Source organism: Ambystoma mexicanum, chromosome 1q (assembly GCF_040938575.1).
Source record: "Ambystoma mexicanum isolate Mex_15411 chromosome 1q, UKY_AmexF1_1, whole genome shotgun sequence".
Lineage (NCBI taxonomy): Eukaryota > Metazoa > Chordata > Amphibia > Caudata > Ambystomatidae > Ambystoma > Ambystoma mexicanum.
The window spans coordinates 1,538,576,243-1,538,597,608 of NC_090922.1; the positions used below are offsets into that span (position 1 = coordinate 1,538,576,243).

Below are 21,366 nucleotides of genomic sequence, written 5' to 3' on the forward strand. Positions count from 1 at the left end.
TGCACTCCTGATATCAGCCACCAAGAACAGCTTTCCATAACCATCCGATTTGTGGACACAAATGCATCCACCATTTGCATTCAAGAGCACTTTCTTGGGTTTGAGGCAGTAGATGACAGTACTGGGGATACCACCAACGCCATTGTACACCTGGAAGGTTTACCATTTGATCCTGAACATCACTTGTTCATCACCCTTGATGTAGAATCTTTATATTCGAACATCCTCCAGTCTGAGTCATTGCCTATTATGAAATCTTTTCTGGATCAGAGACGATCCACAACTGGTTCAAAGTGAATTTATTGTGGATCTGTTAGAAATGGCCCCGACTAAGAACTATTTCAGGTTTAAAGAGAACTTCTACTTACAAGTCAAAGGTACCGCTATGGGTGCAGCGTTCGCCCCAAATTATGCAAGCCTATTTATGTGGGCTTTTGAGAAGTTCTCGATTTTCGATAACTCTAATCCATTCTTGCAATCGATTCTCTTCTATAAAAGATACATAGACGACATAATTATTGTGTGGGATAAATCCAAGGGAGATCATGAACAATTCCTTACTTGGATTAATTCGCAGAATGACCATCTCAAGTTTACTATGGACCTCATTACAAGTCAGGCGGTGGACCATGGTGCTATTAGCACCATGGTCCATGCCGGATTCCGCCATGGTGGATGGCGGAATTACCGCCCCATTCCAAGGTGAGTGCGGCGGTAATTCCCCATTCACCATTTGCCCTTCCCCATTCCCATTTTTGCCCCATAGGGCATAATGGGGTTGGGGAAGGCGGTAATTACGGCACCGTAAATTACAGTGCAGGCGTTAAAAACCAACCCGCTAAGGGACCTCGTAGTAAGGCGGTAGGGATTTACCGGTACCGGTATTTTACCGGTACCGGTAAATCCCTACCGCCATCCGTGTAATGAGGCCCCAAGTCTTTGGACATTTCTACAGCGGTTCTCATTTTTTAATCCTGTATCCAGTTTCTGGAGAAGTACAGAGAAAATGGATTCACTGATGCTCTGATTACAGCTAAAGGGTTGGCCACCGAAGTGGTAGCTGAAGATTCTTTTAAAGACAATACGAGGAGACGACGCAAGAAAACGCAATTTTCTTATGAATGTGAAGATGACGCTCCTCAAGATCCAATGGAGAAGTTTAGAGTTGAATTTTTTAATGTCTTGCTAGACACAGCATTAACTCCATCCAAGAAAGGTTCAAACAAATGAAGGAGCACAATTTAACATGGGGTTTTCTGTACAATATGAAAGAGTTTTCTAATGGTGCACTCCTTTATGAGAATTGCAGGAGGTTGGAGGTGGGACTAACCTCAGCAGGAGACTCTTACATTGATGCAATTGGCCTGAAAGATGAACTTCTGGGTCTTAAATATATGTTGCCAGAAAATGTACAAAACCCGTTTGATGTGCTGCAATTGATTCACAGTCAAAAAATGTGGGATTGCTTTCCAAATGTCTGGGCCACGTTACAAATTTTATTAACCATACATGCATGCAGTACAGAGACAAATCCAGATTGCAAAGTATCTTTTTGCGATACATTGTTTGTGTTGCCTAGGTGTTTCAAGATTGGCGTGTGTATTTTTCTTTTTGGGAGGGGGCGCCAAATTTTGTTTCACCCAGGGCGATGCGGGTGCTAAGGCCAGCCCTGACCACCACGCACGTAATAACCACCACCACACACATAGCAACCACCAACTAGTGTATCACTCTCACCCTCCCCAACACCAAGCACATGCCGCCCCTCTAGCAACAAAGCCGCCCCTCTAGCAACAAAGCCGCCGCTCTTGCCACCCCTCTAGCAACAAAGTCGCCCCTCTAGCAACAAAGCCGCCCCTCTAGCAACAAAGGAGCCCCTCTAGCAACAAAGGAGCCCCTCTAGCAACAAAGCCGCCCCTCTAGCAACAAAGCCGCCCCTCTAGCAACAAAGCCGCCCCTCTAGCAACAAAGCTGCCCCTCTTGCAGACCCTCTAGCAACACAGCCGCCCATCTAGCAACATGCACCTCACCCTTCTCCCTGGAAGTGCTCCCTCCTCTGCAGACTCGGGCCTCCTCGCTTCCCGCATTCCCAGATCCAGTGGAATCAGGCTCCCCGCGGGACTGGAGACCCGCCCACTCTCTCCCCTGAGACCGTGACCTGCAGCGCCCTCTCTCACACGGCAGCGTCTAGTTCCCGCAGAGTGAATGAGGGTGGCCGAGGTATCGCCTTCAGCAGCAAAGCAACGAACATGCGCAGAGCAGAGATACTGATCCCTGAGGCATGCGCAGTGGAGAGATACACATTCGAGCATGCGCATTGCACAGATACTGATTACGAGCGCATGCGCAAAGCACAGATACAAGCACAGAGGCATGCACTGGCAGGAGAGCCTGGAGAGAGCCTGCTCAGCAGAACCACTTTTCAACGGAGCATGCGCACCATGGAGATGCGTGACGGATAATACGGATTATAGAGAGCCCCCCTGCATGCGCACCAAGGAAATAAAAGAGCATGCGTGTTGCAGATCAACCGATTCCTGGAGCATGCGCAGAAGCGGGATACAGGCGGAGTGATGAATACTTGACTCAGAAAATGACAAAAAGTACAAGCGAAGAGAAGAGCCACTAAAACTATAGTGCATTATTTTCACGACTGAAAAGAAAACAAGTGCTTCTAAGCTAAAGAAACCCATTTCTCATCATTCTTCAATAGTATTTGGGTCGTTTTACATTTTGTGCATATTTTTAGCTAAAGTTTTCTGTATGGGTTACAGTCTTGATGGTTTATATTGTGATAACATAATAGATATTCAGTCACTTCTCCTGTCTGACAGATTTGATGACTGGAAGTGCAAGCTGCAAGCAAAGAGACACTAATACAATAATGCTTTATTTGCAGGACTATAAAGAAAACAAGTGCTGCTCAGCTAAAGAGAGCTATTTCTTCCTCATAATTCTTCAATATTATTTGGGTCGTTTTACATAGCTGTTGTATAGTCACCCGTGCCTCGGGTGGGCCACACTCACACATGCACACGAGCACTCGCGAACACAGACACGGGACGCGATGTTGCCTGTTACGCGTCCCGGTGGCAACTGCCCGCACGGACGTACTTTATTCAACTGCGCATGCGCGCTGCCCAAACGAGGCTCGCGCATTTGCCCTGAGTAACTGGGACGTCACATTCCCTTTTTTTCTTTATCAACAGCACAACATAACATTATGGTGCAACAGCAATCCAAACTGTCAAACATAAGCGGGTTACCCCATCACAACCGAGGATCTGTTGTGACCTCGACTCAGTCTCCTGATTCCAGGACGTAGTCTTTGAGGTGAACAGGCAGTCTACGTTCCCTTCGCACTGGATACCTCGACGTGCCTTGCGTTGCTCTACTGGGACTGTCTTCAGCAGGGACGACGGCCCTCGTGGTAGCCTCGACCGGGACTTCGGGAATCGCCTCATGGTGGGGTATCTCCTCCCGATCAACGGTTTCCGTTGACGTGTCCACTTTTTTAAAGAAAGACCTGTTGCAGGTGACCGTGCCACGTTCACAGGCCGCCGTCACCATGGTCCCTTTCACGTGGGTGACCGTCCACGGGCGAGGCTCGTATGGCAACAACAATTTGCCCGCTGGGTGACGGTTCCGAACTAACACTGAATCGCCAACACACACCTCTTTGTCTTGCAGACCTCTTCTCTCACTCTCCTTCTGATTGCGCATCGCACGCTCATCTCAAACTTTTTCGTTATCTATGACTCCTGGTTCCCAGCCTTCCATTTCCGGTATCATGCCCCGAGGGCAGCGCCCAAACAGTGCTTCCGCGGGGGCAACCCCTGTTGACTGGTGGGGAGTGGTACGGTACTCTCGCAGGAATTCTACGACCTTCTTCAGGAGATCTTCACCCCTATTGGCGGAAATCCTTAGCACTTTGTTCAAAGTACGCATTAGCCTTTCGGCCTCTCCGTTGGTGCAAGGCCATAGCGGGGATACTCTGCGGTGATGGATCCCCCTTTCTCGGAGATATTGAGCAAACTGGCTGCCGGTAAACAGAGGTCCATTGTCCGAGCAAATTACTTCCGGGAACCCATGTGTCGCAAACATTTTGTCCAGGGCTCTCGTGGCAAACTCCGTTGCGGTGGATTCCACCACCTCCACCTCGGGATACCTTGACCATTGGTCCACCACAACTAGGAAATACGTGCCCCGACCAGTCGAGCCTAAGTCTACATGGACAGTTCCCCATGGCTTTTCGCTCCGCTCCATGGAGCTTATCGGTGGAGCTTTGTCCCCTGGAGTTGCCGCTTGACATGACAAACACCTTCTCACAAACCGCTCAACCATCCCCTCCAAACCAGGAAACCATACCTTGGGCCGGAGTCTCGCTTTGGTCTTAACAACCCCTTGATGCCCAATGTGGGCCAGTTCCAGGACACGAAGCCTTAATGCCTCCGGGATCACAATCTGCCGCCCTCTTAGAATTAGTCCATCATCAGAGACGGATAGCTCATCCCTTACCCTCTGGAGTGCCTGAAGGTCCTTTTGGGCATCAGACTGTCGCCGGGAGTTGTTTCGCATTACCTCCCTCCAATTGCCACTTCTCACCGCTGCTTTGATGATGTGGAAAACCTCCTCCTTGGATGATTACGTTGCTATGTCAAGCCTTGATAGCGCCACTGGTAATGCCCCATCTACCACATGACAGAGCAGCCCTTGACAATCCGACACTTCCTCGTCCTTGTCCGCGTTCTCCGCGTTGGTGTGTCGTGAAAGATAGTCTGCCGGGTTGTTGGTTCCCGGTCTATATATTAGCCGAACCCCATATTCCATTAGGGCCAACATCCATCTCTCTATTCTGGGCGGCGGCTTTGAAGACACGCCCGTCAGTATGGGCAGCAGCGGCTTGTGGTCGGTCACTACCACAACAGGCTTGCCCAAGATGTAAAGACGAAAATGGTGGCAGCCCCACAAAATGGCCAGAGCCTCTCTTTCAATTTGCGAGTATCGCATTTCGGTGTTGGAGAGAGCCATACTCGCATAAGCGATGGGTCGCATGTCCCCCCTCACATCTGGCTGTAGCAGCACTGCCCCAACACCCACGGGACTGGCATCAACAACAATCTCGGATTCTACTGAAGGGTTGAAATACGCCATGGTGTCGCCATCGGACAGGGCATTCTTGAGGGCTTGAAATGCCTCCTGTTCTTTACTTTCGCACCTCCACACGGCATCATTCCTGGTCAACGCCCTGAGGGGTTCAGACAAGGAAGCCAAACCCTTGATGAAGCGCCCACAGTAATTCACCATCCCCAGGATGCTCCTTACCTCTGTGGGGGACAGTGGCGCCGCGGCCTCACGAATGTCCTTGATATTAGCCGGGTCAGGCGACACACCGGCGGCGTGAAAGATAAATCCAAAAAACCCAATCCAGTCTTTGAAAAATTCGCACTTTTCACGGTGCAGGGTAAGTCCCAGATCGTTCAGCCTTTTCAGCGTGCCCTCGGGCCTCTTCATGTGCTCTGCTTCCGAGACGGCAAACACTAAAATGTCGTCACTCATATTCAAACCGCCTTTAAGACCTTCCAGCGCCCCCCTAATAGTGTTCTGGAAGACTTCGGCAGCCGATGAAATGCCAAAGCTCAGACGCTTAAATTGATAGAGGCCCTTGTGCGTTGTGAAGGTCGTGATGAATCTAGAGTCCGGGTGGAGCTCAAGCTGGTGATAGCCTGCTCGTAGATCTAATTTCGAGAAGACTTTCGCACCCTGCAGTTCTCCTATGATATCATCAAGGTTCGGGGTAACGTGTCTCTCCATCTTAATGGCGGCATTGGGGAGGCGTATAGCTACACAAATGCACACCGCTCTGGGCTGTTTTGGCTTGGGGGCAACCACGAAGGGCGAAACCCAGGGTGTTGGGCCTTCCACCCTCTCAATAATATCCATACTAACGAGTGAACAGAGCTCCTCCTCCACCTTTTCTCGAAGGTGAAATGGGATCCGCCGATGCTTGAGAGCCGTGGGCCTGATTGTGTCGTCAATATGTAGACGAACCGGGGGAGCCTTCAATTTCCCAACTCCTTCAAAAATGCCAGAAAGCTTGTTCAACAGCTTCTCAATGTCCACCTGGTATACCTCCAACGCAAAGTGTACTAGGCTCAGGGCCTCGGATGCCGCACAGCTGAGCAGAGAATGGGGGCTCACGTCTTTAATGAAAAATCGGGCCTTTATGGTCTGTCCGCCCTTGGACACGGGCGCTACAAAAACGCCCTTGATGGGAAGCGGAGTGTCTCTGCCAAAAGTAAAGATCTTCGCCGTTGAAATGTCCAGCGCGGGTGGTCCCGGAATCATCTGGTAATGTTCAGAGGCAAGCACGCACACTGAGGCCCCCGTGTCAATCAGCACTTGTGTTGGCACCCCTTGAATGTCTACGACACATTTGAGCTGTCTCTTACTCTTCGCCCCTGTGGCGATGCTTGAAATGAAGAATACTTCGTCTTCCTCTTCCTCCTCAGCCATCTGAAGCCTCTGCATCTCCTGTTCCAATGCCGCAATGCTCCTCTGCCTCCTTGAACCACCTCCACGTACCCTGGCCGAGCCCCTCTGCACCGACAACGGAGCGGGGGCGCGACACATCCGGGCATAGTGTCCGGGTCTGTTACATCTACCACATGACCTCGATTTGGCCGGACATTCTTCAGAGTGCGGCAAGTCATATCCGCAATACTGGCAAATAGATCCCGTCCCAGTCAGAGGACGAGCTTCCTGCCGTTTCTGACCCCACTTGTCTTTCGGCGTCATCTGTTTACCAACCGCAAACGCTTCCTCCGATTTTCCCGGACGCACTGCCGCGTCCATTTTGGCACCTCTCGACTCCGCCAGTTCATAAGTTCTACCACTGTCCAAGATCTGTTGCAGGGTCCAGCCCGGTTCCCTCAACACTTGTCTATGTAGCTTGCCTGAGCCACACCCATGGATTACTTGATTCCTAATCATGGATTCTTCGTTGTCCCATCGACAGGTCGTGGCCATCAGTCGCAATCGAGCGCAAAACTGATCAAGCGACTCCTCATCCCGCTGCTTTTCACCACAGAACAGAAACCTCTCATAATCAATGTTGGAGAGCGGTATAAAGTGATTCTCTAAAGCAGTCTTGACAGCATCGTAGGTGGCTACCTGCAGGTTGAGGGCTCATTGATGCGTAGAACATCCATGCCCGCCGAGTACAGGAGGGTGGCACGCTTTGCGTTGTCGTTGGTTATCCCAGTTGCCGTAAAGTACATATCAAGTTTTTTTATCCACAGCAATCATCTTGGGCCCAGTTTCGAAGGGGGGCCTGACGTATCAAATTCTTGCATGGGTAGCAAAGCCCCCTGTTGTGCCTTTACCACCACTGTCGCTGTTTCTGCCTCTCCGTCACTTTCCGCCATGTTCACAGGACGCACAGGCACCTCATTGTGGCTCAGAGGCCGCAAACCTGACTTGGGTGGGCAGTAAATCTTTTAGGGAGGGATGTGTTGTGCAAATTGAGGTGCACCATCTATTGCACACGGGATGGGGTGTTTTTAAGTGTGCCCTCAGATAATGTGGTAGCAGGGATGGTAGCATTGAAAGAAGGAACTGGTGGCAATGTAGCAGAGAAAGACATACGGTGGTTGGAGGACATGCAGGTATTGCGGGCCACCCACGACAATGAGGTGGGATATATTCGCACAGCTGAGGAGGTAAAGATAAGAGTAGACCTGTTTAAGAGATTACCCTGCACACCCCAGTCATTGAATCTCTGCTGAGTCAACGAATCATTGTACCGACCAGAAGTATATGTAAACCTACGTTTTGTCCTGTTAAGAAGCCAGGAAGGAGGTTTATCGGTGAGTGTGCAAGATCTGAGAGCTATAGATGCTGTGGTGATAACTTCTTTTTCTGTAGCCCCAAATCTGACTACCATTTTGTCCTGTATACCACCGGAGGCCACACACTCTATTGTGGTTGATTTATGTTCAGCATTCTTTGGGCCTCATTACACGGATGGCGGTAGGGATTTACCGGTTCCGGTAAAATACCGGTACCGGTAAATCCTTACCGCCTTACTACAAGGTCCCTTTGCACGTTGGGGGATTTAACGCCTGCTTTTTGCAGGCATTAAAATCCAACCCGCTAAGGGACCTCGGAGCTAATTACGGCACCGCAAAATTGCGGTGCCGTAATTAGCGCCTTCCCCATTCCCATAGAGCCCTATGTGGCAGAAATGGGAATGGGGAAGGGCAATGGTGGAAGGGGGATTTACCGCCCCTCCAACCTTGGAATGGGGCGGTAAATCCCCTTTCCGCCAAGGCGGTGCCGGTATTTTACCGGCATGAGCCATGGCGCTAATAGCGTCATGGCTCACCGCCTACCGTGTAATGAGGCCCTTTGTGTTCCTATACACAAGGACAGTCAGTATTGATCAGCATTTTCTCATAGTAGAGTCCAGTACACATGAATCCATTAGCTCCGGTGGTATACAGAGACCCCCAACCCTCTTTTCTCAACAATTAAAGAAATATTTGGATGATACCAAACTTCCAGGAAAATCAGTGATAGTCCAATATATTGATTTGTTGATCGCCCCACCTTCAAGGACAAAGCTTCAAAGGAAAGGCTGCAGTTGTGTTCCCTTAGGGTACGTTACCTGGGACACGACATCATGGCAGGAGGTCAGCTGATATCCAGTTCACAAAATGAGTTTGTGTATAATATATCGAGACCGAAGGCTATAACCAAGATGCAAGCATTTATCAGTGCTGTTGGATATTGCTGACAATGGATACCACGATTTGTATAAATAATTAGACCACTCCGGAATTATACCTGACTTAACACAGTTGAGCTACTGCAATGGACGCCAGAAGCTGACAAGGCTTTTGTTAAGGTCAACCGGTTACTAGTTTAGGCCCTTGCACTGGGCCTGCCTGATTACAAAAAGGGATTCACATTGTACTGTCATGAAAAGAACGGGTTTGCTCTGGCGGTTCTCCCCAGAAGCATGGAATTCACCATAGACCCGTAGCATATTACAGCAAGGAGTTAGATCCGGTTGCAGCAGGAATGCTGCACTGTTTGTGATGAGTGGTGGCTGCCGCCCTAGTATTTGTATTTGTATTTTGTTTATTTGTATTGCGCACCATGCCCGCGGGCATCAGGGCGCATGTTTAGAAAAGGTAGTTACAGAGAAGTGTTACATAGATAGGTACAAATTACATTGTATAAACATATTTACATCAAAGATAAGAGCATGAATATATCACAGAATGGCAAAATGGTCAAATATACAGTATATACAGCTAGTAACCAGTAGGGGTGTCACGGTATTAGTTTTATGACGGTACAATAACCTTCTTGCCTAATGACGGTATATCATGGTTATCGCGGTATAGCAGGTGGAGTTAACTAATCTTAACAAATATTTTCTAAAAGGTCATAAATTGTCAGATTTATCATCACAAACAAAACCATGCACCCAGGGCCAGAATTGGGCTTTTCATCATACTTTCCACTGAAATGCCACCCCTTGCTTGCACCAAACACAAACGCACGTGTGGAGAGGAGGGGGAGGTGGGGCCCTGCTGCGACTGGCAAAGCAAACTGAATAGCTTTTCTTAAGTGGTCATTTAGGCTTTTAGCTCCCCCACTGGCTACTGGTGAAGATGAACATGTTGCCATATTGATAATCTGCATGCCACAGATCAATGGAGTCTGATGGTAGTATACGCTTGTGCGCATACACACACACACGCACACGCACTCTCTCTTTACGTTACAGCCTTTAGTTTACTTCTGGGCCAAAAGGTGTTCAGTAATCACGGACATGTTACCCTTTGGTATGGCAGCAGGAAATACCCACAGAGATGATTAAATTTCGCAGTGTGACTTATTATATGTAAATTCAATGATAGAACCAGGGAAATCCGCCATTGTCATATGTTTAGAAAACATTATCCATTATAAATATATAAACCCCAAAGCCGCCAACCCAAAGTCCCGGGAGGATAGCTCAGCGGCAACGTGCGTGCCTTGGAAGCAAGACGACACAAAGCAACACAGGTTCGATCCCTGGGTCCGCGCTTAGAAACCTCTGGGTGTTTAAGCACGTTATAAATACGCAACTAAGACAAAAACAATTACGCAACAAAATAAACAAAACCAATTTCTTTAACAGCGCCTCGATGCTCTGGGGCTGTGTGAGCGCTTTAAAAAAAAAATGTAAATAAAAAAAAAGTAAACCCCTTTCCTTCTTGGCACTGTATTTATTCTTCCTATTGTTAACATGTTGATTTTGTGTCAGGCACGTGTGGTTTATGGAATGGCATTAAAAACTGCTCAAACTGAAACTACTTGGCAGACGGCACATCCAACAGTGCAAGACCAAAACTGCGCAGAACTTGCTTACTGCAGCCTTTCCACATCAGATTGAAAAGCACACTTAACGGTATGAACGGTATACCGGTATAAACAATGTGACGGTTATTATTGTTCAATTAAGTGGTTCACGGTATCTTTAACGGTATACCGTAATACCGTTACAACCCTAGTAACCAGTTTGCGTGTGATTGCAGCATGAATTACAAAGTGGAGGCCAGTGCATCCTGATCGTGTAACCAGCGTTTAGTTCTGTTTTTGAAGGAATGGATGGCTGGCACCTTCCTAAGATCATGAGGTAGGGTGTTCCAAAGCTTAGCAGCCAGGACTGAGAAACTCGAGCCTCTAGCTGTCTGAAGCTTGATGCTAGGAATGGTTAGTGTGTGCGCCTGTGCAGATCTCAGGGGTCTAGATGCTGTATGTTGTGTGAAGCGCGTGGACAGGTAAGCCGGTGCAGCATTATTTTGTGCCTTGTGGGTTAGAACGAGAGCTTTGAGGGAGATGCGAAGTGTAATGGGAAGCCAGTGTAAGTTACGCCTGGTGGATGAGATGTGGGAACGTCTGGGGATGTTGAGAGCAGCCCTAATGGTTCTGGGTGACCTGGAGTTTATCAAGATTTCTTTGACTAGTCCCTAAGTAAAGAGCGTTGCAATAATCCATTTTGGACATGATGAGGGTTCTGGCGAGGATCAGGCAGTTGTCCGTTGTCAGGAAGGGGCGATAGGCTGTGATGAGTTTACACGTGTACGATGATGCTGAGACCACTAGTTTGTTTGTCTATTGAGAGAGAGAGTGGAGTCTACGTAGATTCCCAGTGTTTTCGTGACGTTGGTGACTTTAATAACATTTCCATCAATAATGAAGGAATTGTATTTGGGGTCAAGTTTCGTGAGTTTGGACTGAGAGCCTAGGATGAGTAACTCAGTTCTCATCATTGAGGCAAAGCCCATTATGTGCCATCCAGGCCTGGATGACCGAGTAGACTGAGTTGAGTGCGTTAACATCGGTTACATAGTCGCCAGTAATAGGGATGAGTATCTGGGTGTCGTCCGCATAATTCGTGTAGGAGACACCCAGATAGTCAAGAATATCAAAAAGCGGTTTGGTAAACACGTTGTATAACGTGGGCGATACACAAGAGCCTTGTGGGACTCCGCAGGGAACATGTGCTGGGTCAGCCGCGGCTAAACGTGAGAAGACCCTCATGGATCTATTTGCCAGGAAGGAGCTGATCCAGGAGGTAGCTGCATCAGAGAAGTGAGCGGCTACCTTAAGATGATGGCAGAGGATTTGGTGATCGACCAAGTCGAACGCCGCAGAGAGGTCGAGGAGGAGCAGGAGAGCTTGTTTGCCCTCATCTTTCAAGTCCTCAATTTGGGTTTTCAAGTCGATCAGGGCTGTCTCCGTACCGTGTCTAGGACGGAAGCCAGATTGTCTAAGCCCTAGTAAGTTGTTAGTGTCAAGGTAATTCTGTATTTGGAGGTAGGCTGCACGATCCAGAATTTTGAGTAGGTAAGGCACCGTGGTGATGGACCTGTAGTTGGAGGGATTGCTAGGGTCAAGGTTGAGGTTTTTAATTAGGGGGATGACCCATGCATCCTAGAGGTTGTCGGGTACTGTGCCCGATTTGAAAGAAGAATTGATAAAGGAGGTAATGAATGGGGCAAGGTCAAGAGCTGCTTCCTTTACGACCGGCGCCGGGCAGGTGTCACCTTGGCAGTTGGAAGGCTTGAGCTTCAGGATGATGTTTTCAACTTCCTTAATGGTGAGGGGTGAGAAGCTGAAAGGTTTGAATGAGTGCTTCGGCACCGGGGTATTGTAGGACTGGGGGTTGCCCGCTGAGTCCAGGAGGTGGCTTTTTTTAATATTAATTTTGGCTTGGAGCAGGGCAATTTTGTTTAGTAGTGCTTTTTGTATATTGGAGCACCATTCAGCGTCCGGGGTACACGTATCCAATGGAGCGACTAGGGATTCTAGTTCCTTAAGGATCTTAAAGAGTTCCTTGGTGTTGGATTGAGCTTGTGTGATCCTAACGTTATACACTTCTTTTTTGGCCGCAAGGATAGCTTCTTTGTACGTGAGGGAAGCGGTTGCAAGGTTGTTTCTATTGACTAGAGTGGGTGAGCTTTTCCAATGTGACTCAGCTTTTCTTTTCACTAAGCGCAATTCACGTAAGTGAGGGGTGAACCATGAGTTGAGATGTTTGCAAGGTTTCTGTTTGCGCAGTTTGAGTGGGGCGATAGTGTTGAGAGCTTTTAACAAGGCCCGGTTATAGGTATCCACTAGGACAGTAGGGTCCGAGCAAGTGGAAGAGGCCGAGTTCAGTAACGGGAGGATAAGGGGGAGTAGTTTCTCAACCGTAATATCCTTCTTGTTTCGTGTATAAGTGGGTAGGGCAAGGTTAGGTTTGTCCGAGGTGGAGCAAAGAGAGGTTCGCCTTGGAAGGTGGCAGTGACATACGCAGTGGTGTCATTATTGCTGAAGACTAAGACTAGCACATGTCTGTTTCAAGAGAAAGCAAGTATGAGATGCTCTTATTGACCTTGTCCAATATTAGCCTGACGAGGTGTTCAGTTTTGAATTCATCATCATTGTTGCCTACTGGCATGTAATTTATACATTCTGACCCCTACAGGAAGGAAAGCTGAATACAGCAATACCATGACATGCTGGACTTCCCCCTCTTATCTCCCCCTCTTATCCACCTTTATTTATTTAAACTCAATCATACAGGGTATAAATCCAGCAATTCCTTTGCCTTGAGCCATACGTGGTATGCCGCTGAGGTCACAACCAGATATTGTGCACAAAATTAGATCCCCAGAAATGATTGGACCGGTAGCAAGCAAATTTACTATAACTTTTCACATATTCCTAATCAAGAGCAGGGCAGGCCATAAGTACATGCCTTGAGGTTTCAATATTAACTGCATAATCGGGACAATCGCTCCTCCATCGGTGTACCACTTCACACTCCCACATAGTCGTGTAATGGTAAAATACTCATGCGCAGGTACATGCTAAAGCCTATTAAGGCCGGACTGCATAGTTTCGTCATATAACTAGGAAGATTTTCTGGGAACTGTCCCTGATGTGTATATAGCACATATCGCCTCATGTTTGCTTGACTAGATTTGGACTGAGCACGATCCCATGTAACTGTTTGTGCTCGTAACTTTTTAGGAAAAAGGGCGTGATCACGCTCATCCGGGAAAAGGAGATCACTTTCTTCTAAATGTGCCTTTACTGTGTGTAGCAATGCCTTGTAAGCTATACTACTAGCTCTCAGCCTTACATGCTCTATTGTTAAGCACAGCAGAGATCTTTTTACAACACCCGTATTTATTTTGAGCCAAAATTTACATCTGCCCATTTTCCAAAGGCACATTAAGGACTGCAGCCCTAATTCCAGCGTTATTTCTTCAACCGGGACAGATCCAGAGAGGCCCAGTAGTGGGCGCAGAATTTTAGCTTCTAATTTATGGAGCCACTAGACCGCTTTCTCAGGCAGGACTTCCAGTGCGTACATTATTGCTGGAGTAATGGACACCTTATAGGCTTCAAGCTTGTCCTCAATAGAGTGACCCCCATTCCCATCTAGAACACCCTTCATCACTACCCATTTCCGCCATGCCTCAGGTGGGAGAGCCTCAGAATAATATGCAAGGCTGCGTGTGGCCTTTATGGGCAGTCCTACGTATTTATATTCTTTCACCTGCTTCAAATATGTCCCACTCACAGCCCAGGAGTATGAGGTACCTTCTTGTGCCCTCGTTCCAATTGTCATTATTTTTCAGATTAATTCTGAGGTCATTTTGCTTAGCACGAGGGGAGGAAGAAGCATAGAGAAATGGAAGAGGTAATGGCCACAGGCAGGCTGCCTCATAAGCAACAATGTGTGCAGAGAGACATACATAGATCAGAGCAGTTATTTACCTTTTGTAGGCTGTGCTTCTTACTTTTGCTAAACACGACACAGCAATAACGTATCCAGCCCTGTGGAAAGCAAACATCATATGATTAATTAATCTACATACTGTAAGCATTTATAGGATGGAGAAAATACATGATCAAAATGTCCAAAGAAAGAGCTGCATATCTCATCCCGCACCCTCATAACCCGCCCTCCATCATATACACAGTAGAAATGCTTATTTGAAAGTTTGTGAAGGAAAAGCATAGGCAAGTCAACGTTTCTCCTACTACAAGGGTGTGGAATAGCCACACTGCTTTGTTTATGCTGCATTTTCACCATACAGCATTTGAGATGTAAAGGAGCAAGTGGTCCCAGGAACACAGCCACCGCTCAGAACCTCGCAGAGTGACTGAAGATACCCGAGCTGCACCATCACCAGCAAAGCTGGACTTCAGAGCAGATAAACAGACATACTCAATGCTGAGAAGGGGCCCTGTGCCTATCCTGGGGTGGGTGTCCCTGATCTGTGTTCTACATCTATACTAAAGCTAGTAAACCACCCTCAAGCCTTCTATTATTAGACCAGGTCCTGTGCCTATGCTAGGTTAAATGTACCTGCTCTGTGTTCTACATCTATACCAAAGCCCTTACTTGCTATTATTAGACCGGGACTTGAGCCTATGCTAGAACACAAATACCCTCGCTGTGGAATGCTGGTGTTGCCCTTAAAAAGACACCTATTCATTATTGTGTCCAGCGTGGATGGGGGAGACTACAAGGGAGCTGGTTTTGATTGCTGCTAGGTCAGCATTTCAAGCTATGAGCTGTGAAAGGAGCGAAGATGGCCGGGAAACAGAGATTCTTAGATATCTATAGTTCTTTTGCTTGGGGAAAGGCAGATTGCCTGCATCGGCCCCCCAAAAAAAGTTTAAAACATGACTTTTTAATCATTGTATATAGATAAAGGGCCTCATTACGAGTTTGCCGGTCTGTGTACAACGGTACCGGTAAGCTTGCTGGGACCATTGTATCTGGACCGGCAAACTCTGAGTTGTGCTTGCTGGTGCCTTTTATTCCGCCAGGTCTGACGTGGCGGAATGAAAGACAAACGCAAGCACCGCATGCCTCTAGCACAGGCACCGTTATGGACAGTGCTGGTGCTACAGGCATCCCCAGTCCCATTGAGCCTTATCGGGCTCAAATGGGAATGGGGATCACCCGGTTCCAGCACCCGCGAAAGGTCAATTAGCGGGTCCGGCAGGGCTGGAATACCCGGGTAATTTCCCATTCGTGGGTGCTGGATTTTTTCTCAAGTTTGGAGGTAGCCTGCTTTTATTACAGGCATGGCTACCTCCAAACTTGTAATGAGGCCCATTTTGAAATGCACATTTTAACCCCCATTTAAAGGGTCTCATTACACGGATGGCGGTAAGGATTTACCGGTACCGGTAAAATACCGGTACCGGTAAATCCTTACCGCCTTACTATGAGGTCCCTTTGCGGGTTGGGGGTTTTAACGCCTGCTTTTTGCAGGCGTTAAAAACCAACCCGCAAAGGGACCCAGGGAGCTAATTACGGTACCGCAATTTGCGGTACCGTAATTAGCGGTACCGTAATTAGCGCCTTCCCCATTCCCATTATGCCCTATGGGGAAAAAATGGGAATGGGGAAGGGCAATGGTGGAAGGGGGAATTACCGCCCCGCCAACCTTGGAATGGGGCGGTAATTCCCCTTTCTGCCAAGGCGGTGCCGGTATTTTAGCGGCATGAACCATGGCGCTAATAGCGCCATGGTTCTCCGCCATCCGTGTAATGAGGCCCAAAGTCTTGTTAAGGAACTGGGATTGTTCGTTAGGCTTCTATATTTGGAGCGACAATTGGTCCACTTTGAAAACATTGTGTGTGCAGAGAGACATACATATACCACAGCAGTTACTTAGCCTTTGCAGTCTGTGATCCTTATTTTTTGCGGAACACAAGGACACACCAATAGAGTTTTCACGTCTGGAGAAAGCAACCATGATCATTGTTAGGTCAGATTTTCAGTTTAGTGCTAATCTCCCTCAATTGTGAGAAACACAGATTTCTTTGATGTATAGCGGGATTCTTTTTCCCTATACCTCAGTAAGTGGGAATCTTTTTCTACACTCATAGATTCTTTAAATCGTGTAATGGGTTTCATTTTTAAGACTCTCTATAGTGCCCATTTAATGTTATCCTCTTTGACACCTTTATGGTATATACCTTTTATTGTTGCAGGGTTGCCTACTTTCTCTGGCTAATCTTGTGAGAAATACAGTTCCCAAGGGTAGAAAGGATAGTTTAATCCGTTCTACATTTTCTTTAGTGAAACCAGCACTCGCGTACCTTATGTGGAGTGCTGGGGAGATACAATGTATCCCTTTCCCACTACCACTGTAACATTTCTGTTACAGGGACAAGTTTAACCTAATTGGCTGGTGGCAGTGAACCTTTTTCCTAATTTGGTGCACCCTTACCGCAGGCTGTTTCCACGGCTGTGGTAAAGGCACCCATGGGTGCCCATTTTACCAAAATGACCTGTCTTCTTTTTTTGCCATTTTGGTGTTTCTTGTCCTTTTTCTTGGTCCTTCCTCTGGCCTCCAGGGCGAGAAAATGGTTTGTGTTCATTTTATCTCAGGCAGGAGACCTCAGTCAAGCCAACCCAGGATCCAGACTGTCTGTGAAGGTAGGAAGCGAGGGAAAAGTCCAAAACTCTGCAGCACTGCCTGTAAGCATCCAGTTTCAACTGGGAGGCTGGTTGTCTAGAAAAAGACTGCTAACCCCCCCCACCCCCGAAGGTTGAATGTTGCATGCTTGAGTGATTTGCTGGGTTCCTGCATAAAAGTCTGATCCTAGAAACTGAAGATATAGTCGACCACTTGACCTGAATCCCAAGAGGAAGATGAAGAAACAGCGGCTGAGATGAATTCCAGCATCTGGAGAGCCTGCTGTGTAACCAAAGTCTGCCGTTACCTTTCCTACTAAGGGACCTGGGTAATCCAAAAATAAAGATCCCGACCCAGAGTCTGGTGAGATTCCACTAGACTCAAGAAGACGTGCATTTTGAGCCATCCCACATCGAGCTGTGACCTTGCCGGGCTGCAATACCCCACCTACCCAGGGACCGCGAGCCAGTATGTGGTGCACAGTCTTCTGAATCGAGCTGAAACTTTGGTGGCATCCTGCTGGACTGATTCCAAAAGGTTCCCTCACCCGACGAGAATCCGACCAGTGATATTCAGTCTTCTTCTGGCTCTAGAAAAAGGTGCCAAAACCACAAAGCCACATCCATCCGCGAAGACAATCTTGCCGGGAACCCTCCCAGTTGATCCCTGCTTTAAAATCACTTCCAGTGTCCTGTCTTCAGTCTACATGACAAGAAATTCATCGAGGAGGCTGATTGAAGCCTGAAAGAGAGCTGAGTGTCATCTGCATAACACTGAAAGTTAGACGAGAAGGTGGAGATCAGGTGAGTCAAAGGGGCCACATAGACACTGAAGAGCCAGGGTGAGAGGATAGAGCCCTAGGACCACCACACGTGGAGAGAGAGGTGGTGGAGAGAAAGGACCCAAGTTGGACCTGGGAGGGTCTGTCCAGGAGGAAGGAGGTCAGCCACGCCAGGGCCCGACATGATGCCCAGGTTACAGCAGAGTTGATTGATCAGGGTGGCATGATTGACGATATCAAAGACAGAGGAAAGGTCAATGATGATGAGGAGAGAGAGAGGGCTGGAATCAAGATTAGAGAGCATATCTTCACTGGTGTTCAGGAGAGAGTTTACCATGCCTCTGGCTGATCTGAAGCCAGACTGATGGTCATGGGGACTACCAACAGATTCAGTGTCGAGAGTAAGCTGAGAGATGGCCAGCTTTTCCAGGAGATTGCCTGGGAAAGGATTGATAGAAAACGGGCAATAGTTTGCCGGACAGGAAGGATCAGTAGAATGCTTTTTTAGGTGGAGGTGCACAAGGGGGTGCTTGAGGACAGAGGGGAAAGATCCAGTGGTGAAAGAGTGATTACAGAATTCGGCCAAGGCTAAAGCGAGGGTGTCGATGTGGTCCTTGATGGTTCTGGAGGAGCAGGGGAGTGCCTGTTTGGATGACACTTTGATAGATCGGACTTGTTTGGCAACATCGTCAGGTGTTGTCAGAGAGAAGGAGAAGAAAGGAAGAGGAGAGGTGGCCAAAGGGGGCCTGAGAGAGGTAGAGGTAGAGGGAGAGAGACAGAGAGAGAGAGAGACAGACAGAGAGGAGGAGGAGGAGGAAAGCGAGGACAGATCAGTTTATCGAGTGAGCTGAGAAAGGGGTGAAGGAGGGGGAGCAGAGATGCTTGTATATCTATAGGTCTTTGGCTTGGGTGGAAAGGCAAATTTGTCTGCATCGATCCCAAACAAAAGTTTAAAACATGTCTTTTGAATCACTGTGCACAGATAATGTGCATTGAAATGCAAACGTTTGCCCCCATTGAAACTCTCCATTGAGGGCTGAGATTGCTTGTTATCCTTCTCGCCTCATTGCAACATGGGGCCAATTTGAAAACATTCTCCAGGGCCACTTTTGGTACTTGGTCCAGCGCTTGGTCCAACGGCAGGAAAATAAAAGTAGAGAAATGGAAGAGGACACGGGGAGGGATTGGGCATGAAGCTGCTTCATAAGCAAAGCACAATGTGTGCAGAGAGACATACATATATTATAGCAGTTACTTACCATTTGTAGTCTGTGCTTCTTACTTATTGATGAACACGAGGACAATCCAATAGAGTTTTTAAGTCTGTAGAAAGCAAACATTATCATATGATTAATTCATCTACAGTAAGAATGATCTAATATAAATACTCCAATCATTTACAACACATTTAGAGAAAACATATAATCAAAATTTCCAAAGAGTGAGATGCCTCTATCCCCCCTACCCCACTCTTCCCTTCGTCACCACCCAACCCCCCCCATCCATAGCAAGTTCAAAACCCTCTGCATTGTCCACAAACTTTTCTGGGGCCTGGGGCCTCAATACCTTCAACTCTCTCTTCCTAAATATCTTTCTTCTCAAGCTCTTTGCTCAACTCCCTCAGTGTCAGTCGCTTCTCCAAGCAACAAATTGGTGGTAGATCGCTCTCTTCGGCTGGGGCCTCCCTCTGGAACAGCTTCCCTGCATCCCTGAAACTTGAGGAGAACCATATCCGGTTCCGGAAGCACCTCAAAACCTTCCTCTTTGCTTCTGCTTTCTCTCTTCCTCTCCCCTGCTGAACTCCTGGCTGATATTGAAATTGCACTGGTCACCTAGCCACCCTCTGATCTCGGGCCCAGGTCCCCCCACCAGTTGCACCTCTACACTGCCTCTTTGGGGAGTGTTTTCTGTATCCCTACAGTCCCCTACTAGCACTTGACAACTGATGTCTGCACTTACCCATGCACTTGCCACCAGCTAGGCGTACTTTTTACTTATTGCTTTTATTTCTTCTATTTTCATTTTTTTACTGTCGATCCCATGTACTGCACTGCTCCATCCCCCTGCATAATTTTCCCCTTCCCCTGCACTTGCGAGATCTCGATGTCACCTGACCTAGTAGGAATGTTGTCTCCCACTCCCAAGCCTTGTAGCGCCTTGAAACACTTGTGTATAGGCACGTTAAAAATGCCATATCAGATCATAGACAGGAGAGAGGCCTGAGAAGGGAAAGCAGAGACAAGGCAAGATGCCTCCTATAGACTCTTCTCACCACAGGGGTGTAGACTACCCCCCACCATAGCACAGACAGGAGAATGTCTTGAGAAGGGAAAGCAGAGGCAAGGCAAGATGCCTCCTATAGACTCTTCTCGCCACAGGGGTGTAGACTACCCCCCCCCAAAGCACAGACAGGAGAAAGGCTTGAGAAGAGAAAGCAGAGACAAGGCAAGATGCCTCCTATAGACTCTTCTCACCACAGGGGTCTAGACTAACACCCCCCACCATCCCCCCCATAGCACAGACAGGAGAAAGGCCTGAGAAGGGAAAGCAGAGACAAGGCAAGATGCCTCCTATAGACTGTTCTCACCACAGGGGTGTAGACTACCCCCCCCCCAAAGCGCAGACAGGAGAAAGGCTTGAGAAGAGAAAGCAGAGACAAGGCAAGATGCCTCCTATAGACTCTTCTCACCACAGGGGTCTAGACTACCCCCCCCCCCAAAGCGCAGACAGGAGAAAGGCTTGAGAAGAGAAAGCAGAGACAAGGCAAGATGCCTCCTATAGACTCTTCTCACCACAGGGGTCTAGACTAACACCCCCTCCCCATAGCACAGACAGGAGAAAGGCTTGAGAAGGGAAAGCAGAGGCAAGGCGAGATGCCTCCTATAGACTCTTCTCACCCCAGGGGTGTAGACTACCCCCCCATAGCACAGATGCCTGTTATAGACTCTTCTCACCCCAGGGGTGTAGACTGGCCGCTGTCACTCATCTGCAGCACATTATGGTATAATCACTGCTTCCTCGCTGCTGCAGCGTTTTCCCCCTAGATCCTGAGCTGTGGTAGAGGAAGGGGGCGACTGGAGCCACGAACATGCACAGTGCAGAGATGCAGGTTATCCGAGCATGCACAGTGCAGGTATAGTGATCATCTGAGCATGCGCAGTGCAGAGATACTGAGCATGGGCAGTGTAGAGATACTGATCATCTGAGCATGCGCAGTACAGATATACTGATCATCTGAGCATGCGCAGTGCAGAGATACTGAGCATGCGCAGTGCAGAGACACTGATCGCTCAAGAATGTTCAGATCCAGTTATTAATGCGCTGCTCGGTGCTTAAAGACAGATCAGATGAGCATGCGAAGTGCATAAATAGCAATCACAAGGCATGCTCATTGCAGAAATACTGATTATCCAAGCATGCGGAAACACAGGGTACTGAGAAGAACAAGCGCAACAAAGACAGATTAAAGAGAGAGCATGCGCAAGGCAGAGATAGGGATTTGCAGAGCCTGCGTACAGTGGAGACACTGGAAAGAGCATGGCCAGTACTGATCCACTCCCAGCAGACTCCAGAATGAAACACTAATAA

General features: G+C 48.1%; 1 protein-coding gene across 5 annotated transcripts in view; it reads right to left on the reverse strand.

The window, feature by feature from the left end:
• The window catches only part of LOC138551262 (zinc finger protein 84-like), a 121,270-nt gene extending 100,389 nt beyond the window's left edge, over window positions 1-20,881 (reverse strand). For 2 of the 5 annotated variants that reach the window (XM_069642471.1, XM_069642472.1), the window contains exons 1-3: window positions 20,733-20,881; window positions 19,038-19,101; window positions 14,332-14,391 (exon numbers count right to left, since the gene is read on the reverse strand). The gene's annotated coding sequence lies outside the window, so the exon portion shown is untranslated. Of the gene's footprint in view, window positions 1-2,030; window positions 2,223-14,331; window positions 14,392-19,037; window positions 19,102-20,675; window positions 20,692-20,732 lie in introns of those variants that run through there. The other 3 variants (XM_069642474.1, XM_069642475.1, XM_069642473.1) reach the window with 2 other exon arrangements.
• Window positions 20,882-21,366: the final 485 nt, after the last annotated feature.